General features: G+C 39.2%; 1 protein-coding gene across 2 annotated transcripts in view; it reads left to right on the top strand.

Annotated features, from left to right (window-relative positions):
- The window catches only part of RNF38 (ring finger protein 38), a 130,363-nt gene that overhangs the window by 60,415 nt on the left and 52,186 nt on the right, over positions 1–17,762 (top strand). For both annotated transcript variants that reach the window (XM_028108668.2, XM_028108666.2), the window contains exon 2: positions 6,186–6,256. The gene's annotated coding sequence lies outside the window, so the exon portion shown is untranslated. The remainder of the gene's footprint in view (positions 1–6,185; positions 6,257–17,762) is intronic.

Genomic DNA, 17,762 nt, shown 5'->3' with positions numbered 1-17,762 from the left:
GAATGTAGTTTTTTAAAAATATTCCTTTCAACATAAAATGTTAGATCTGGAAAATACTTTATGAATAAAAATCTAAACAAGTGCACATTTTACTAATGTTTTTATTGAGTGGACTTACAATGTTGAGTTATTTTCAGGTGTACAACTTAGTGATTTGGTAAGTCTGTATGCTATGCTATGCTCACAAGTGTAGTTACCATCTGTCACCACAGAATGCTATTACAATACTATTTTTTTGTGCTGTATCTTTCATCCTTTTGACTTTGAAACCACCATTTTAATATAAAACCCTCAAATCTTTGTTTCTGAGGTGACAGGCAGCTAGCTATTGAGTCTAGGAAGTTAAGAGGATCCCACTTCTTAGTTCTAGATTAAATAATGCAAACCCCCATCTCAGATGTGTGCCTTGAGAAAAAATCCTCATCGTGCTCAAAATGCCACACTTTTATTACAGCTTGAAGAGCTACCCACCTTTCAAGATACGTGTACCCTTTGCCTAAGTCTCTGTAGTTTGGTTTCGTGGTTTAATGCCTCTTGTTTTTTATGTCCAGATTTCAAGGGGTGTGCTTATGTCTCAACAATGTTTTTCTGCTGATGTTTATATAAGAAGATTGTATGTTGTATTTCACAAACTTAGTACAACCTTCCCCCCCCCGCCCCGCCCAAAGCAATGTGCCGAAGAGTTTCAATTACATTCCATCTATCCTTGTTAGAACTTGTCATTTGGAAAATCATGCTGAGTGTCAACAAAGGAGAATGTGAGTTCTGGATAGGCCTGGGACTAAGAAGCCATTTTATTGCCTACAAAGAACAGTGGTCTTTGGCACTGTTTTAAGTATATTGCATTGTAGCATGATAACTTGCTACGTGCGTTTAATGTGTTTTAATTTCCTTTTAGGAAAGGAGAAGTCTCAGGAGATAAGATCAGAAAGGCATAGGATAGTCAGGTCACGTGGGACCTTGGTATAAGGACTTCGGATTTTATTTTGAGTGAGAGAAGGAACCAAGGTTTTCAGAGGAGGAGTGACATGATCTGTCTGAATATTTAAAGAGTCATTCATGCTACTGTATAGAGAACAGATTCGGGGTTGGGGGAGGTAAGGAAAGTTCACAGGGCAAGATTGGAACCCTAAGGAGAACAGTTAAGCTATTGCAGCAGTCCAGGCTTTGACTTAGGTAGCAGCAGTGGACAATATATGAAGTAGTTATATCAGGCATATTTTGAAAGTGGAGCCAACGGGATTTGCTGATTGATCAAATGTGGGATATGAGTGAAAAAGAGGAGTTGAGGATGATGCCAAGGGTTTTGGCAGAGCAGCTGGTGAATAGTTTTGTCATTTACTGAAACTGGAAGAGAGGTAGTTTTGGAGGGGAAGATCAAGAGCTCAATTTTGAGCATGTTATGTGTGAGATGCTAGTTAGACATCTAAGTGATACTGAGTAGGTAGAAGGATATAGAAATCTGGATTTCTTTGCCAAGGGAGGTGGGGGAGCCAGGGTTTGGAGCTACAGCCATGGGACTACTTGGGATCACGAAAGGAGTAAATATAGATAGAAAAGAGAAGTTGGAGGATTGATCTTTGGAAGATTCCAACTTTTAGAAATTGGGGAGATGAAGAGAATCCAGCAAATGGGACTGAGAAGTTGCAGCCAGTAATGTGGGATGTTTCCTTGAGGCCAAGTGAAGAAAAGGGTTTCAAGAAGGAGAGTGGAATCAAGTGGGTCAGTTGCTGTGAATAGATCAAGAAAGATGAGGATTCAGAATTGACTGTTGGATTTTTTTTTTCTTTTTAAGTTGGCTCCATGCCCAGTGTGGAACTCAGTGCAGGGCTTGAACTCACAACCCGGAGATCAAGACCTGAGCTGAGATCAAGAGTCAGCCACTTAACCAACTGAGCCACCCAGGCACCCCTTGACTATTGGATTTTGCAGTGTAGTGGTCTCTGGGAACATGGCAAATAGTGTCTTTGCTTTACATCACTACCTTGCTTCTGTGGATTAAAACACTAGCTGATATTCTTGGCAGTTGCTCTGAAACTTCTCCACTTCCTGTTTCTGTTTCACCCTTGACCTCTTTATGTTCCCTAGTTCTAAACTTTGGGCTCCACACTGACTTTAATCTTCCTTTCTTTCCTTTTTTTTTTTTTTTTAAGATTTATTCATTTTAGAGAGAGAGCGAGTGAGTGTGTGTACATGTGCAAGCAGGGGGCGGGGCAGAGGGAGAGAAACTCAAGTGACTCCCTGGTAAACAGGGGCTTGATCCCACAATCCTGAGATCATGATCTGAGCTGAAACCAAGAGTCAGATGCTCAACTGACTGAGCCACCCAGGTGCCTCTAATCTTCATTTCTGTTCTCTTCCCTCAGTTTCCCACATTTTTCTGACTCTTCTCAGGATGTTGCATGTCTCTTTTCCGTTACAGAGCTTCTGTGTGGTTTCCCTGGGCCCAGCATCTTTTGCTGGCTAAAGTAGGATTTGTAATTATTTTTGGTGTGTGTCTTGGACTCCTTTGGTATTAAGCCCCTTTCCAGGAGAATATTTTTAATTGCATAAAGTAAAATAGATGAGATTACAAAGAAAATCAGTTATACTAGAATGTAGTTATCAAAACAGTAAAAACTAATTTGTAATAAAAGAACATTTGCATCTTTATTAATGCATTAAATAACACATTTTAGCAGTGTTCCTAATAGCTATCACAAATTCAAAATAGTGATATGTGTGGAAAAAAAACACCTTAAAGTAGTGATATGTGTGACATTTCAATATACCTGCAACAATTATATGAAAATATATGTGGTTTTTATTAGTCTCAAAGTCACAAATACTGTCAATACTAATGTGGTTTGTTGCTATATTCATAAGAATGAATTTTTTAATATTAAGTTAATGATAATAAAGATAAAATTTTATTCCCATATTCCCAAGTTAAGAACCTAGAGTGAGAGCTGTAATTTTGGTGTGAGCAGACCATTGAATGGGCCACCAGCTGGAAGAACCAGCCTTGTCTGCCTGGAATCATATGTCACTTTGGCCCCCTGGCACCTTCTCTGCCTGTGGGTGCCAGGGTAGGTTCTTGAGCCAGGATAATAATTTCATAAAATGTATTTGGATAAAAACCCAGAACACTCACTGTAAACACCGTCATCTAATGTAGTATGTTTAGCTTGTTCTCTACTAGATTCTTTTAAGTTTCAAAAACTGGCCCCCTTGTTTCTTCTTTTGCTGCTGTGTACTTCTTTTTCTGATTAGCTTATCCAAAGCTGCATTAAGACCTATATTTTATTCTTCAGGAATTCAGATTGAGCAGTCGTCTACATCCTTGATCTTATGGGGCAGGGACAGCTAGCTGGAGAGGGAAGATGGTGGTTTTGTGCATTCTTTCACTTGGATGCTTCTGCATTGTTTTCCAGCAGCAGAGGGCCCTTCCCGTAGAGGCAAAGTAGTGAGTTCTGATATTCAGGCCAAAGGGCAAAGAGAAACCCTGCCCATTTTAAAGTTGGGTTGTATGTTTTCTTATTGTTGAGTTTTGATTTCTTAGAACGCATTTTGCAAATATCTTCTACCAGTTTGTGGCCTTTTTTTGGGTTGTTCTCTAAACGTCTTTCACAGAGCAGAAGTTTTTAATTTTAACAAAGTCCATCTTTTCAATTTTTTCTTTCATGGATTATGCTTTTGGTGTTGTACCTAAAAACTCATTGTCAAACCCAAGGTTTCTTAGATTTTCTCCTTTATCTTCTGTAAGTTTTATAGTTTTGTGTTTTACATTTAGGTCTATGATCCATCTTGAGTAATTTCTGTGAAAGGTGTAAAGTCAGTGCCTAGGTGTTTTTTGTTTTTGTTTTATTTGTGGATGTCTGTTTATTTATTTTAAAGATTTTGTTTATTTGAGAGAGAGAGAGCACAAGCCAGGGGAAGAGGGAGAGGGAGAAGCAGACTCCCCGCTGAACAGGGAGTCTGACACAGGGCTCAGTTCCAGGACCCAGAGATCCTGACCTGAGCTGAAGGCAGACACTTAACCAACTGAGCCACCCAGGCACTCCTATTTTTAATTTTTTGAGAAGCCCCCAAACTGGTTTCCATAATGACTATACCAACTTGCATTCCTACCAACAATGCATGAGGGTTCCTTTTTTCCCACATCCTCACCAACTCTTGTTATTTCTTGAGTTTTTTATCTTAGCCATTCTGACATTATTTTCTTTTTATAATGCATAAAAATAATATATCATAAAAATCTACCTTTAAACAAGTCTAAAAAAGTTATTTCAATAAGTATGAAATAAAAATGTTTAATATTAAGAAAGTGTATCAAAGTTTAGTTGGTAGCATTCTCAGGTGCATATGAAATAATCAGACATCTGAATTGATGGCATGGTAAATTTTACAGAATATGGTAGGTGGCAGTGGGATGTCTTAGGTTCACCTAAACATTTACGTATTCAGATTGGTAAAACCACCATAGGTTGCACTTGGCACCACTTTGTTCAGGAGGATTTAGGACAGAAACTATATATATAAGTAAGATAGTGAGAGTCCTGGGGCACCTGGCTGGCTCAGTTGGTAGAGCATGTGACTCTTGATCTCAGGGTTTTGAGTTCAAGCCCCACATTGGGTATAGAGATTACTTAAAAATAAAATCTTGGGGCACCAGGTGGCTCAGTCGTTAAGCATCTGCCTTTGGCTCAGGTCATGATCCCAGGGTCCTGGGATCGAGCCCCGCATCGGGCTCCCTGCTCCATGGGAAGTCTGCTTCTCCCTCTCCCACTCCCCCTGCTTTTGTTCCCTTTCTCGCTGTGTCTCTCTCTGTCAAATAAATAAATAAAATCTTTAAAATAAAAAAAATATATATTAAAAAAAAAGATAGTGGGAGTCCTTGCAGCAGTCCCTGTAGCAATTCATATTTTCTGAAGTGCTCTTCTGACAACTTAAGTTCAAAGAAATGTTATTCACATTTTGGTGCTGCAGAGAACTCCACAGGCATAGTTTCCAGGATCCTCTGCAGGGGGATTAATTACATGTCACCAGACTCAGAAAAGCTCAAAAACATGGCTTCCTACTAAGTGTCTATTGTACTTCTAGTCCAGATGCAGCTTACTAGTTTGGCAGTTTTTATCATAAGCAGTGTTGCCAAGTAACATATAGGTGGCATGTTGTTTTAATCAGGTTAACAGGGATTATCCCTAAGTCAAATTCTCATACATGAGGAGAAGGGGTTTTGCTCACCTTAGGTAGACAGTCATACCTGCTAACTTTTTATTTATAGTTTTTGTTTTAGTTATCTTTCAAAAGGTTTTTCTTACTCCAAGAGTATTTTTTAAGTCTGCATTTTCCTTTTTTTTGGTCTACATTTTCTTTTAAAACTGACTTCATTATTTTACATTTACCTATATCTTTGAGCCACCATTTTCTGTATGGTGTGATGTAGGAACCAAAACATTTTCAAAAGACTAATCAGTTGTTTGAATCATTTATTGAATAATCATTTGTTTTCCTATTAGTTAGAAATGTCGCTATTAGAGCAGTTATTATTAGGAGATGGTTCTTCAAATTAACAAATATGTATATTAAAATATATACTTTTAAAGCAATAACTTATTTGTAATTTTATATGATTGTGTATTAAACATTTTTTTAATTTTATTTTTAAGTCATCTCTACACCCAACATGGGGCTCGAAATCACAACCACAACCCCACGATCAAGAGTAGCATGCTCCACCGACTGAGCTAGCCAGGCGCCCCGTGATTGTGTATTAGATTGTATTGTCTGTATGCTAAGATTTTATAGGGTCATCTTTTTTCTCAAAGAAAGTGTGTGTAGTCTGAAGAGGGGTATATAATTTTTTCTAAATAGGTTTGCCTTATTGAAAGCTGTTATGCTTATTTAGGTGGCCTTTGAAAGCTAAACTGCTCAGTATAGTAGAAAATGGTGAATAAGGGGTTTGAACAACAAGCTTCTAGTTTCAGACCCGCCACTTCACTGACTGCTACTTTGTGCAAGTCAGCCTCTTTGTGTTTTGTTTTGCTTCATTAAACTGCATGAATAATAATCCCTATACAGCCTACTTCTGAGTATTGTTGAGGATTAGATGGGATAATAGATATAAAAGCAACTTTAATTGGAAAAACCGTTTGAATGTAAGGAATTATTGCATCTTAACTTTTCCTCCCTTTCTCTTGTAGGCAGTGTTGGTGCTTCTTTTCAGTGCCAGTCCATCCATCACGACCACATTTGTCATGATGACAGTGACAAGGTGAGGTCTGTGTTGATGTCTATTATGGTGAAAATGCATGCTGCCCATATATTGTTGGATTCATTTGCGTAACTGTGGACGTAGGGCCAGGAGGGTGTGTACAATGTTGAGATCCAGAGGGCCTTTCTGGTTTATGTGTCAGATTATTAGTCTGTTCCAGAACACTTGAGGATAATTTTCAGGAGGTGGGCTGGACTCTTGATACACTCTTCATTTTTTTTTCCCCTCATCCCTGTCACTTTGCTTCCTCTTTTCTTGCACAGACTGAGAGGATTGTCTTAGTATATGAACAGGTGCTCCCAACACTGCTAATTATCTCAGCAATTTGTGTCTGTTTCTAGTTTGAAATATTTTAGCCATTTCGATTTGGTTGTTTTTGTAGTTGATTGTGTTAGATTATGGTTTCTTCTCATACTTACTTTTTTCTCTGTATCCAAAGCCCAATTTAATGGTGAGAATTGAGAATAGAACCTGTTTCATGCCAGAGAAGCCTGCTTTGGCCTGTTTTTTCGTTTGTTTTTAAAATCAGGTCCAAACTGTTGGTAGTTTTGTTTCATTTTGGTGTTTCGCTTCTTCTCTAAAAAAATCTGGTCTTGGGGGCTTTCCAGTACTCATCAGTGCCCTTGATGGCCCAGCCCTTGGAGTAGATACTAATGTGGGCTTGGTGTTTGGAACATCTGGCTGCTGATGTTGGATGGGCTTAAATTTAGTCTTTTCCATCATCAGTTTCCAGTGGCCTCCCTCCCATTTCCTGTGTCTTACATGCAGGAATGTATCACTCCCTTGGTAGTTTTCCCAGGCAGACCAATCCAAGTGATCTTTTTCTCTGCTGTTTTAATCAAGATTCTCCTCCCTCATCCTGTTGGAGCTAGATCAAGAAGTTGGTTGGTCTTTGGGATTTTCCAAATGGCTTTCTTTGTTCTGTGTGTTGATCTCTCTCTTTGTGAGCTTTGCTCAGACAGATTTCAGTCTGTTTACAGAGAGAGTGGTATGCTTTTAGCATTCCAGAGTCTCTTTTATTATTACAGTAATCCAGAGGCATGGATTTAACTTTTAACTTATTTTAGAAGCAAGCCACTGAAAGAGACTGCTAGACTATATAGTTGGCTCTGTAAAATTCAGTATACCACAGATTATAGAAATGAGCATTTGAAGAAAGAGTGATGATAGAGGGAAAGGCAGAATTGCTTTAGGCCAGTAATGTTGCATACTTGTGCTTTGTAATTGTGAAGATGTTTTTGGGTTAAGTTTTCTTCCCCCTGCTAAGTATCATATGCCTTTCTCCTTTTGTTCATTTGTGGTGGTGATGCCAAACTGTGTTCTGTTCTGTCTCCAGGTTCAAGGGTCTGGAGATGACATTTCTCTCCACCTCTGCCAAAAACTTGCCATCTACTTTAATATATTTTTGCTCCTAATTTCTGACTCTTTGTATGACCAATTTTGTGCTTTTAGGAGATGGCATTTTTTCCTGAAATATGTGGGGAGAGGGAAGAGAACTTAAGGGCTTTTGTCACTTGATCAGCCCAGTTCTCAAAGAATTGTGAGAAACTGCTCTTCCCTCTCTCCTGCTTGCAGTGTGTATACTTATGATTGTTTCCCAGAGGGAAATAGAATGATTCATCTCTTGACTATGTATTTATAATTTATTCAACCGATTCAGTCAAATGTATTGATTGGCATCTATGTGTCTAGGCACTTAGGAAATATATCAGAATACAAAACAAAGATTGCTATTTTTTCATGTGTACAGTCTAGCTGGAGAGGCAGACAAAAAATAAACATAATATGGAAATAATAGAATATGTTAGAGTAAGTGCAGTAGATTAAAGAAAATGTAGAGCAGAATAAGTGGGATGAGAACCACCAAGAGTGGTTTGAATAGGATCATCAGGCATTATTCTGGGGAGGAAAACAGTAGATAGCCTGTTTAAAAATCAGATTTTTATGTTTGCAACAGTTGCTGACTTCTTTCTGTAACATCAGTATTGGTTTTGCAAAAGCAAAAACAAAAATGAACCTGCTACCTGATACATAACACGGGAATGTGTATGTGCACACATAGACACTCACACATACATTCTCTCATTTTGAGAATTGAAGGGATTATAAGGCACAGCCAATTCAATACTCTTTTTAAAATAAACTTGGAAGCTGTGACCCTACTGGAAGAAATGACTTGTTCAGGAGTCACCCTATAGTGCTGGGTCTAGAACACATCTTCTGTCCCCTATACAAGTCATCCAAAAAATTGCTTAGCTAATCTGATTGTGCAAATTGTCAGAACACATGTTGATGCCTTGCTTAGTATCCTCACTTAACTTTCAGGCGTGATCCATTTCTCAGATCTGGGAACCAGAGGTGATTTTTCTTAAAGGTTGCCTCAGTTTAATCCACGTGTGACTGGGGATGGAATCAGGGGTGAGATGAATTAAATTTTTTTTTAAAAAGATTTTATATATTTATTTGTCAGAGAGACAGAGAGAGAGAGAGAGAGCGCGCACAAGAAGGGGGAGTGACAGGCAGAGGGAGGAGCAGGCTCCCCGCTGAGCAAGGAGGACCCTGAGATCATGATCTGAGCCCAAGGCAGACACTTAACCAATTGAGCCACCCAGGCGTCCCAAGATGAATTAATTTGTAGCCTCAGTGGTACACTTTCCCAGAGTGGCCTGGAACACTTCCAGGAAGGCTGGTCACTTGAGAGAGGGAAATGGGAGAATTCTTTCTAAATGGGCAGGTATGTGAATGGTTACTCAGAGCAGAAGTCTTTTCTGGACAAAACTTCCTTGTGCTAGCCTTAGGTCCATTTATCACAGATGAAGGCATCAATCCAGGTTGTGTAGAGGTAATGCCATGCAGACTGCTTTTAGGGAAGGTAGGAAATGTGTTACCGGTTTTTCTTTCATGACTGTATACTTTCTTTTAATCTTGATCTTTTACATTTTTTAGTTTTTTTTTTTTAGTTACATGTGGATTATAAAGATATATGTAGCACTACTTTTAACCCCTCTACGAGAAGTAACAATTGGAATTCAGTATTAACAAGATTAATTGAAGTTATATTTGTATAAAATATTTTTCATCTTTGTAAGCAGTGGTTATTAGTATATTCAGAGTTGTACAACTATCTCCACCATCTAATTTTAGAACAATTTTAACATTCCTCACTCAAAAACCCATACCCATTAGCAGTCACTCTCCATTATTCCTTCTGCCAGCTCCTGGCAACCACTAATCTTTATGTCTTAATGGATTTGCGTATTCTGCACATTTATAAATGGAATCACATAATATGTGGCCTTTGTGTCTGGCTTCTCTCACTTAGCGTGATGATCTCAAGGTTTGTCTGTGTTTTAGCATGAATTGCTAGTCCATTCCTTTTTATGGGTGAATAATATTCCATTGTGTGCATCCAACACATTTTGTTTATGCATTCAGTAGTTGATAGATATGTTTCCATATTTTGGTTATAATGAATAACACTGCTTGGAACATTTTTGTGTAAGTATGTTTTTGTTTAGTTGGTCACACGGTATATTTTTAACATTTTGAGGATCTACCAAACTGTTTTGCAAGAGGCTGCACCATTTTGCATCCCAACACATGCATGAGGGTCCCACGTTCCTCACATCCTCATGTTTACATCCAACACTCTTCACTTGTCTTTCAAATTATAGCCGTTGTAGTGAGACATCTCAGTTGTCCATAATGGACACCTTTTATTTTATTTATTATTATTATTTTTAAAGATTTTATTTACTTATTTGAGAGAGTGAGAGAGAGCGTGAGAGGGGAGAGGGTCAGAGGGAGAAGCAGACTGCGCTGAGCAGGGAGCCCAATGTGGGACTCAGTCCCGGGACTCCGGGATTATGACCTGAGCTGAAGGCAGCCGCTTAACCAACTGAGCCACCCAGGCGCCCTTTTTTATTTACTTTATTTTTTTATTTGTCAGAGAGAGAGAGAGCACAAGCAGGGGAATGGCAGGCAGAGGGAGAAGCAGGTTCCCCACTGAGCAAGAATCCTGATGTGGGACTCGATCCCAGGACCCTGGGATCATGACCTGAGCTGAAGGCAGATGCTAACCCACTGAGCCACCCAGGTGTTCCTGGACATGTTTTAATTTGCATTTCTCTAATGACTGAGTATGCTGAGCATTTTTTTGGTATGCTTATTGGCCATTCCACATCTTAGGGTCAGTTAAAAAAAAAATCAGATAAAGATCTCTTTTATTGTTCTTGGAGATTTTATTTATTTTTTAAGCACAGAGGCAAGAACAATATACAGAGACAGACTATGTTATAAGAAAACTCACTCTCTTTGCATTCTCTTCATGGTTAAAATAAAACTAAATTGCTCTGATTATCTATGGCTGTGTAATTAATTACCCTAAAATTTATTTGGTGTAGGGAGCACTTGTATCTTTCATGATTCTGGGATTTCCTATACTCAGCTAGGTCGCTCTTGCTTGGAGTTTTCCCATACAGTTGCCGTCAAATGGTGTCTGAGGCTGGAGTCATCTTGAAGTCCTCAATCACATGTTTGATGGTTGATGCTGCTTGTCAGCTGGGACTTCATCTGGGACCCTTGGCCCGAGCACCTAAATGTAGTGTGGGCTTCCTCACAGCATGGCAGCTTGATTGCAAGAGTGACTGCTCCAAGAGGACCGGACAGATGCTGTATGGCCTTTTATGACCTAACATAAGAAGTCACAAAGCATCTCTTCCAGCATAAGTCACAGTCCTGCCCAAATTCAAGAGGAGGGAACTTCAGTCTCACCACTGGGGTGTAATGTCAGCATAAGAAGAAGAGAATGAAGGGTGGGAGAACTTAACTATGTATGGTCATCTTGGGAAATATAATCTGCGCACTATATATAGTTGAACATCAGTTAAAATGGCTGCATAATGTTCTACCATAAGGATACATGGTAATATATTTAACCTGTCTTTGTAGAGCTTTAGGTTCATTTTAAAAAGCTATTATACATTTATTCATATAGCAAATATTTATTAAGTGCCTATGATGTGCCAGGCACTGCTGAGTCACCAGGATAGAGTGGTGTAAAGACTAATAAGGAAGGTTCTTGTTCTTCTGGTGCTTATTTTTTGTGAAAAGGGCACAAAATGAACTGTATATGTAAATCAGTAAATAATTAGATACTTGTAGGTGCTGTATAAATAATTGGGCAGTTGACTAAGTGTTAGGGAAGGCCTTTACGAAGGTGACACTTGGGGCACCTGGGTGGCTCGGTTAAGCGTCTTCCCTCAGCTCAGGTCATGATCTCAGGGTCTTAGGATCAGGCTCCCTGCTCAGCAGGAAGTCTGCCTCTCCCTCTGCCCCTCCCTCTTACTTGTGTGTGCTCTCTCTCTCTCTCAAATAAATAAAATCTTAAAAAAAAAAAAAAGAAGGCGACACTTAATGGTCTGAATGATAGGAAAGAACAGGTTGTGAAAATCTGGGCCATGAGGGGAACATCATAGGGAGAGGAAAGGGCTAGTGCAAAGGCCCTGAGGCTAGAATGATCGTCCCAACAGAAGGAAGGCTGATGTGTACAAGCAAGGTGGATGAGGGTAGAAGTGGTATGAGATGAGTTTGAAGAGGTAGGCACAGGACAGGTCATGTAGAACTTGGTAAGCCAGGGAAAGCTTAGTTTTAGTTCTCCCTGTTATGGGAAGCCATTGGAAGGTTTTTAAGCAAAGGAATGACATGGTCTTGTTTATATTTTTAAACATCCCTTTTGCTGCTGTGATGAGATTTTTTTCTAACTGTGGTAAAATACACCTAACATAGAATTTACCATCTTAATCATTTTAGGTCTGGTACAGTTCAGTAGTGTTAAATACATTCACATTGTTGTGCAACCAATCTCCAGGGCTCTTTTATCTTGCAAATGGACACTCCATATCCATTAAGTAGTAACTCCTTGTTCTCTCCTGCACAGCCCCTAGCAGGTACCATTCTACTTTCTGTCTCTGTGAATTTGAGTGCTCTTTTTACCTCATATAAATGGAGTCATAAAATATTTGTATTTCTTTTTTTAAGATTTATTCATTTGAGAAAGTGGGGAAGCATGCGCAGGGGGAGGGGCAGAGGGAGAGAGTCTCAAGCAGACTCCCCTCACAACCCTGAGATCACCACCTGAGCTGAAACCAAGGGAATCTTGGTTTCAGTTGGTAGCTCAACCGACTGAGCTACCCAGGCATCCCATATTTTTTTTGTTTTTTTGCTTTTTTTTTTGACTGGCTTATTTCACTTAGTGTTGTCAAGGTTCGTTCATGTTGTAGCATGAATGTTGGAATTTCTTTCCTTTTAAAGGCTGAATAACATTCCACTCTATGTATATAACACATTTTGTCTATTCTGCATGGATGGACATTTGGGTTGCTTCCACATTTTGACTCTTGTGAATAATGCTGCTAGGAACATAGGTGTATAGATATCTTTTAGAAATTCTGCTTTCACTTCTTTTGGGTATATACCCAGAAGTGGAATTGCTGGATCATTTATATTTTTAGAGTTTTGAAGAACTGCTATACTGTTTTCCAAAGTGGCTACACCATTTTACATTTCACATCCTTTCCAACACATTTTATTTTCTCTTGTTACTGTTAATACTAGCCATCCTATTGGGTGTGAGGCCGTATCTCATTGTGGTTTTGATTTGCATTGCCCTACTGATTAGTGATATTGGGCATCTTTTCATGTGCTTATTGGTCATTTATCTTCTTTGGAGAAATGTCTATTTAAGACCCCCCCCCCTTTAGAGAAGGAGCACATGAGCAAGTTGGGGGAACAGAGGGAGAGAAAATCTTAAGCAGCCTTCATGCCCAGTGTGGAGCCTGACGCCTGGCTCAATCCCATGACCCCAAGATCATGACCTGAGCCAAAAGCCACCCAGGCGCCCCAACCTTTGCCCATTTTTAAATCAGGTTTGGTTTTTGTTTGATTATAGTTCTTTATGAATTCTGGGTATAACCCCTTATCAGACAGATGATTTGCAAATACTTTCTCCCATTCTGGAGGTTGCTTTTTTACTCTGTTGGCTGTGTCCTTTGCACAGAAGTTCTTATTTTGGGGGCACCTGGGTGGCTCAGTCGGTTAAGCATCCGACTATTGGTTTCAGCTCAGGTAATGATCTCATGGGTCATGCGATTGAGCCCTACTTCAGGCTCTGTGCTCAGCAGGGAGTTGACTTGGGGATTCTCTCCATCTACTTTTCCCCCTCCTCATGTGCTCACCCCCACTCTTTCTCTGAAATAAATCTTTTTTTTTAAAAGTTCTTATTTTGAGGAAATTCGAATTAATGTTTTTCTCTTGTTGTCTGCGCTTTGGTGTCATATCCAAGAAATTATTGCCAAACCCAATCTCATGAAGGTTTTCCCCTATGTTTTTACCCTAAAAGTTCTATAGTTTTAGTTCTTTTTTTTTTCTTTTAAAGATTTTATTTATTTATTTGAGAGAGAGCACAAGCAGGGGGAGTGGGACAGGGAGAAGGAGCCTGATGCAGGGCTCAATCCCAGGACGCTGGGATCATGACCTGAGCTGAAGGCAGTCGCTTAACCAACTGAGCCACCCAGGCTCCCCTAGTTTTAGTTCTTAAGTTCAGATCTTTCACTCATTTGAGTTAATTTTTGTATAATAGGGTAAAGTAAGGGTCTGTCTTCATTGTTTTGTGTATGGATGTCTAGTGTTCCCAACACCATTGCTGAAAAGAGTGTTCTTTTCCCATTGAATTATCTTGGGACCCTTTGGGGGTCATTTGACCATATATGCAAGGGTTTATTTCTGGGCTCTCTATTCTGTTCACTTGATCTATGTATCTATCCTTATGCTGGTACCACGGTGTTTTGATTATTGTAGCTATGTGATAAGTTTTGAATGATGTATTTCTTGAGCCTGGATTACTAGAGTAGAATTGAATCAAAGGATATGAACATTTTTTTCAGCCTTTGTCTTTTTTTGTATATTTTTTCACACATATGCATCAGTTTATGCTTCCATATGAGAATGCTTGTCTAGCTTTCTTTTCACATTGAATAGGGTCCATAATGTCAAGTTACTTTGTGAATGATGAAAAATGGTTTCTAATTGTTCTAATGAGTATTTCTGTGATTACTACTGAGGTTGTATAACTCTTTATACGTTCATTTGTTCCTTAGTCACTTACTGCTTTTTAAAAGTTTGTCCTTTGCATAATTTTCTCTTCTTTTGGGATATTCCTATTTTCCTATCACTTTGTATAGGGACATTAATCATTTGTCATATTTGCAAAAAATTTCCCAGCTTTTAATTTTTAATGAAGTTTTGTTTCTCATTCAGAAATTTAAAATTATTTTGGGACCAAGTCTATTGGTATAGTCCTTTGAAATGTATTTTATTGTTTTACTTCTAGGAAATCTGTCTCCAGAATATCTTCGGATGTATCCCTACATTTTCTTAAAGTTTTTAAATTTTATATTGTGCTTTCTGAGCTGTATGGTATTATGTGATGCAGGGTGTTTTTTAAATAGATTCTCTCTTTGCCTTACTGTGGACTATCTGAGGTGATTAGAAATACATTGTAATGATAGGTATTTTGAGATTATTGTTCTGTGGCATTCTTGTTTTGGCTTTTGAAATGTCATTGCCTACTAAATTTAATTTGTTTTTATTTATAAAACACTCTCATAACAGGAGCAAGTAAACAGAGGAGAGATAAACTTCTGTGGGAGCTTAAATTTTTATCTGCTCTATAAAGAGTTGTCCTGCTTTAAGGGTTTTTATTTAAGGTGATCATTTCTGTTTTTTGTGAATCTGCTCAGGTAACACACTTTCTTCTTAAAGTTTGGAAACGGCCTCTTGAGTGTGGCTTGGGCCAGAGGGTACAGGGTCTGTAGAGATGTGCCATGTATCACACTGTCTCTGCAAAACCACCCTTGTGAGTCAGTGTCTTCAATGTATGTCATCAGTGGAAGCTACCAGGAGGACACTGGCATATTCAGTGAGCTGGCCACACCTCATGAATGCAGGGTATAGAATTCAGTAGCCAGGGGCATCATCCAGAGCAAGATAGTTGATAAACTATGAAGTCACATGAGCTCCACCAGCATTCCCTACAGGAAATTCCGTTTTCCATTAAACATGGTGAAAGTTACAAGATATTCCTGTGTTCTGATTTGCTTAGAGAACATTCTCATGTTCCTTTCATCTTGACCATTTAAGTCCCTCTCTCATTCCCATGTCCCTTTTTAGCAACTGCTTTTTCATGATCTTCTCCAAAGTGAAGGTGCTAGTTGTCTGTGTATGCTTTTCTGTTTCTTAACCAGTGCTTATACTATGACTTATTTATTCTCTTGAAGCACTTACAATAAGTATAGTCCATGTTTACTGGCTTTTGGGGTCATATTTTACTTTAGTGTCTAATTCTTAATGATTTGAGTCCTTGTTCCTTGTAGCTGCAGTTGACAATTTTAGCGGGCCTTCCTTTCCAGGTGTTTCTGCGATGCCATAGGTATCTTTTCTGGAGGCTGCTTGCCCTCCTAGCTAGCCCTTTGACTCAGGACCTGTTACCAGCTTTTCTAAGTGCTGCTTCTTTCACTAGTGTCACTCTGGCTCCTGTTTGGGCTCACTTCCTAGGCTATTGCATTTAGTAAGACCATAGTAAAGGGTCAGGGATTTAACAGGGCATTAAGGAGAATTTAAAGCTGGGTATGAAATATGACCGTTCTCAGTATCCTGGCCCAAGTTTTGTTTTCAGGGCTTCTCTCCCTAGTCCTTGGCCTACTGCAATGATAGTTAACCAACCTATCTTTCCTCAGGGGATGCCTTTAAACACTGCTGTTTCCTCTTCAGAGTTGACTCCGAACTACTTTTATTTACTGTTGGATGGAGTAAAGATTGGTGCAACTTTTTAGCAGGCAATTTAGCAGTATTTCTCAAATTTAAAAAACAAAGGCCCTTTGAAACAGCAATTGCACTGTTAGAAATTTACCTTTATGGATATATATTCTTTTTTTAAAGATTTATTTATTTATTTGAGAGGGAGAGAGAGTACAGAGGGATAGAGAGAGGGAGAAGCAGACTCCCCACTGAGCAGGGAGCCTGATGGTAGGACTTGATCCCAGGACCCTGGGATCATGACCTGAGCCGAAGGCAGATGCTTAACCAACTGAGCCACCCAGGGGTCCCCATGGATATTTTTTCAAATGCAGGTCAAACTGTATGTCTGTATGAGAGTATTCATTGGATTTTTATAATATCAAAACACTGCAGAAAAAAATTATAATACCTCATGTAAAAAAATAATGAATTGTTCATCCCTAACAATGAAATAACAGGCTTTTGTTAGATCTGTATGTGGTTAACTCTTTTTGTTGCCTGGGGCTGTCCAGTGGATTTTTTTTTTTTTTTAAACTATAGTATTAGCATATGATTTGCCTTGAGATTGAGCTGCGGGATCAATTTAGAATGAGAATCATGGCAATTAGAATTGTTCCCAAGATGCGCCCTATTTGCTAGAATGGAATGAGCAAGGTGCCACTAAGATCTCTGCTTCAAAGGGTATGCATTAAGGCAGGTCATGCCTCAGAGTCTGCTCTTTCTCATTTATCCTGCTCCAGAGATTGAATATGCCATGATGTGCAGTGCATGCTTTATTTGCACCCTTGCCTCTCCATTTCTGGCTTGATGTCTCGGTCACTATTTTTCCTATTTCTTTTTTTTTTTTCTGACTCAGCTTATCTTAGGTACACAGGTTTATTTACTCCTCTGTCTTGAACTCTTTCTTGGCTGATGGCCTTTCACCTGGTTCTGCTTTTTAGCCCCTTCTCACCTTCACTGCCCTAAGAACTGTCACGGTTCAGTGTCCGGCATCTCTCACCTATACTGTGGGAACAGCAGTCTGCCCACTCCTCCATCCCAAAGCTGGCTATATTGGGGGAGGCTTTCAGGGGACTTGGGTTTGGGTGCGCCTTTGCTGCTCCTTTCTGGTCTTTGGCAACTGTAGCTGGCAGCTGCTGATAATTAACCTTTCTAGTCTGACAGGTGGTAACACTTATGAGTGAAAAGTGCTTATGCTGATCTTTTGGATTAGATCAGGTCTTAATGGTTATAGATAATGTGTAGACTGAATAGTGCTAGGCCGATACACCTTTCCACTATGTAGCTTCATCTTATTAGATCCTTTTAGCTGGTTTTAGTGGAAGGAGGGAAACTTTGAGGCTATAGGCTTTCTTGTCCCTTTACACACTTCTATCACAATTCCTTACAGTATTTATTTAATGTCTGTTTCCCCCATTAAACAGTAAGCCCCTCAAGAGCAGGTCCCATCTCTCTTTTGTTTGTTATCAGTGATGTCCATATTGAATGAATGTTGGCTGGTAGAGAATACACAAAAAAGGAAGGAGGGGCATCTCTTATTTTAAAATGCTGAAACACATGATTGAAGAGCTGCAGATTAAGAATCACTTGTCCAGATGCTGAAGAACCACACACAGAGGAAAAATATCAAAGGAAAAAAAAAATGCTATAC

This window comes from Eumetopias jubatus, unplaced genomic scaffold (assembly GCF_037043125.1).
Source record: "Eumetopias jubatus isolate StellerSeaLion01/CBP00866 unplaced genomic scaffold, mEumJub1_p1.0 scaffold_15, whole genome shotgun sequence".
NCBI lineage: Eukaryota > Metazoa > Chordata > Mammalia > Carnivora > Otariidae > Eumetopias > Eumetopias jubatus.
The sequence above is the reverse complement of the archived record's forward strand: the minus strand, read 5'-3'. Positions and strand labels throughout refer to the sequence as shown.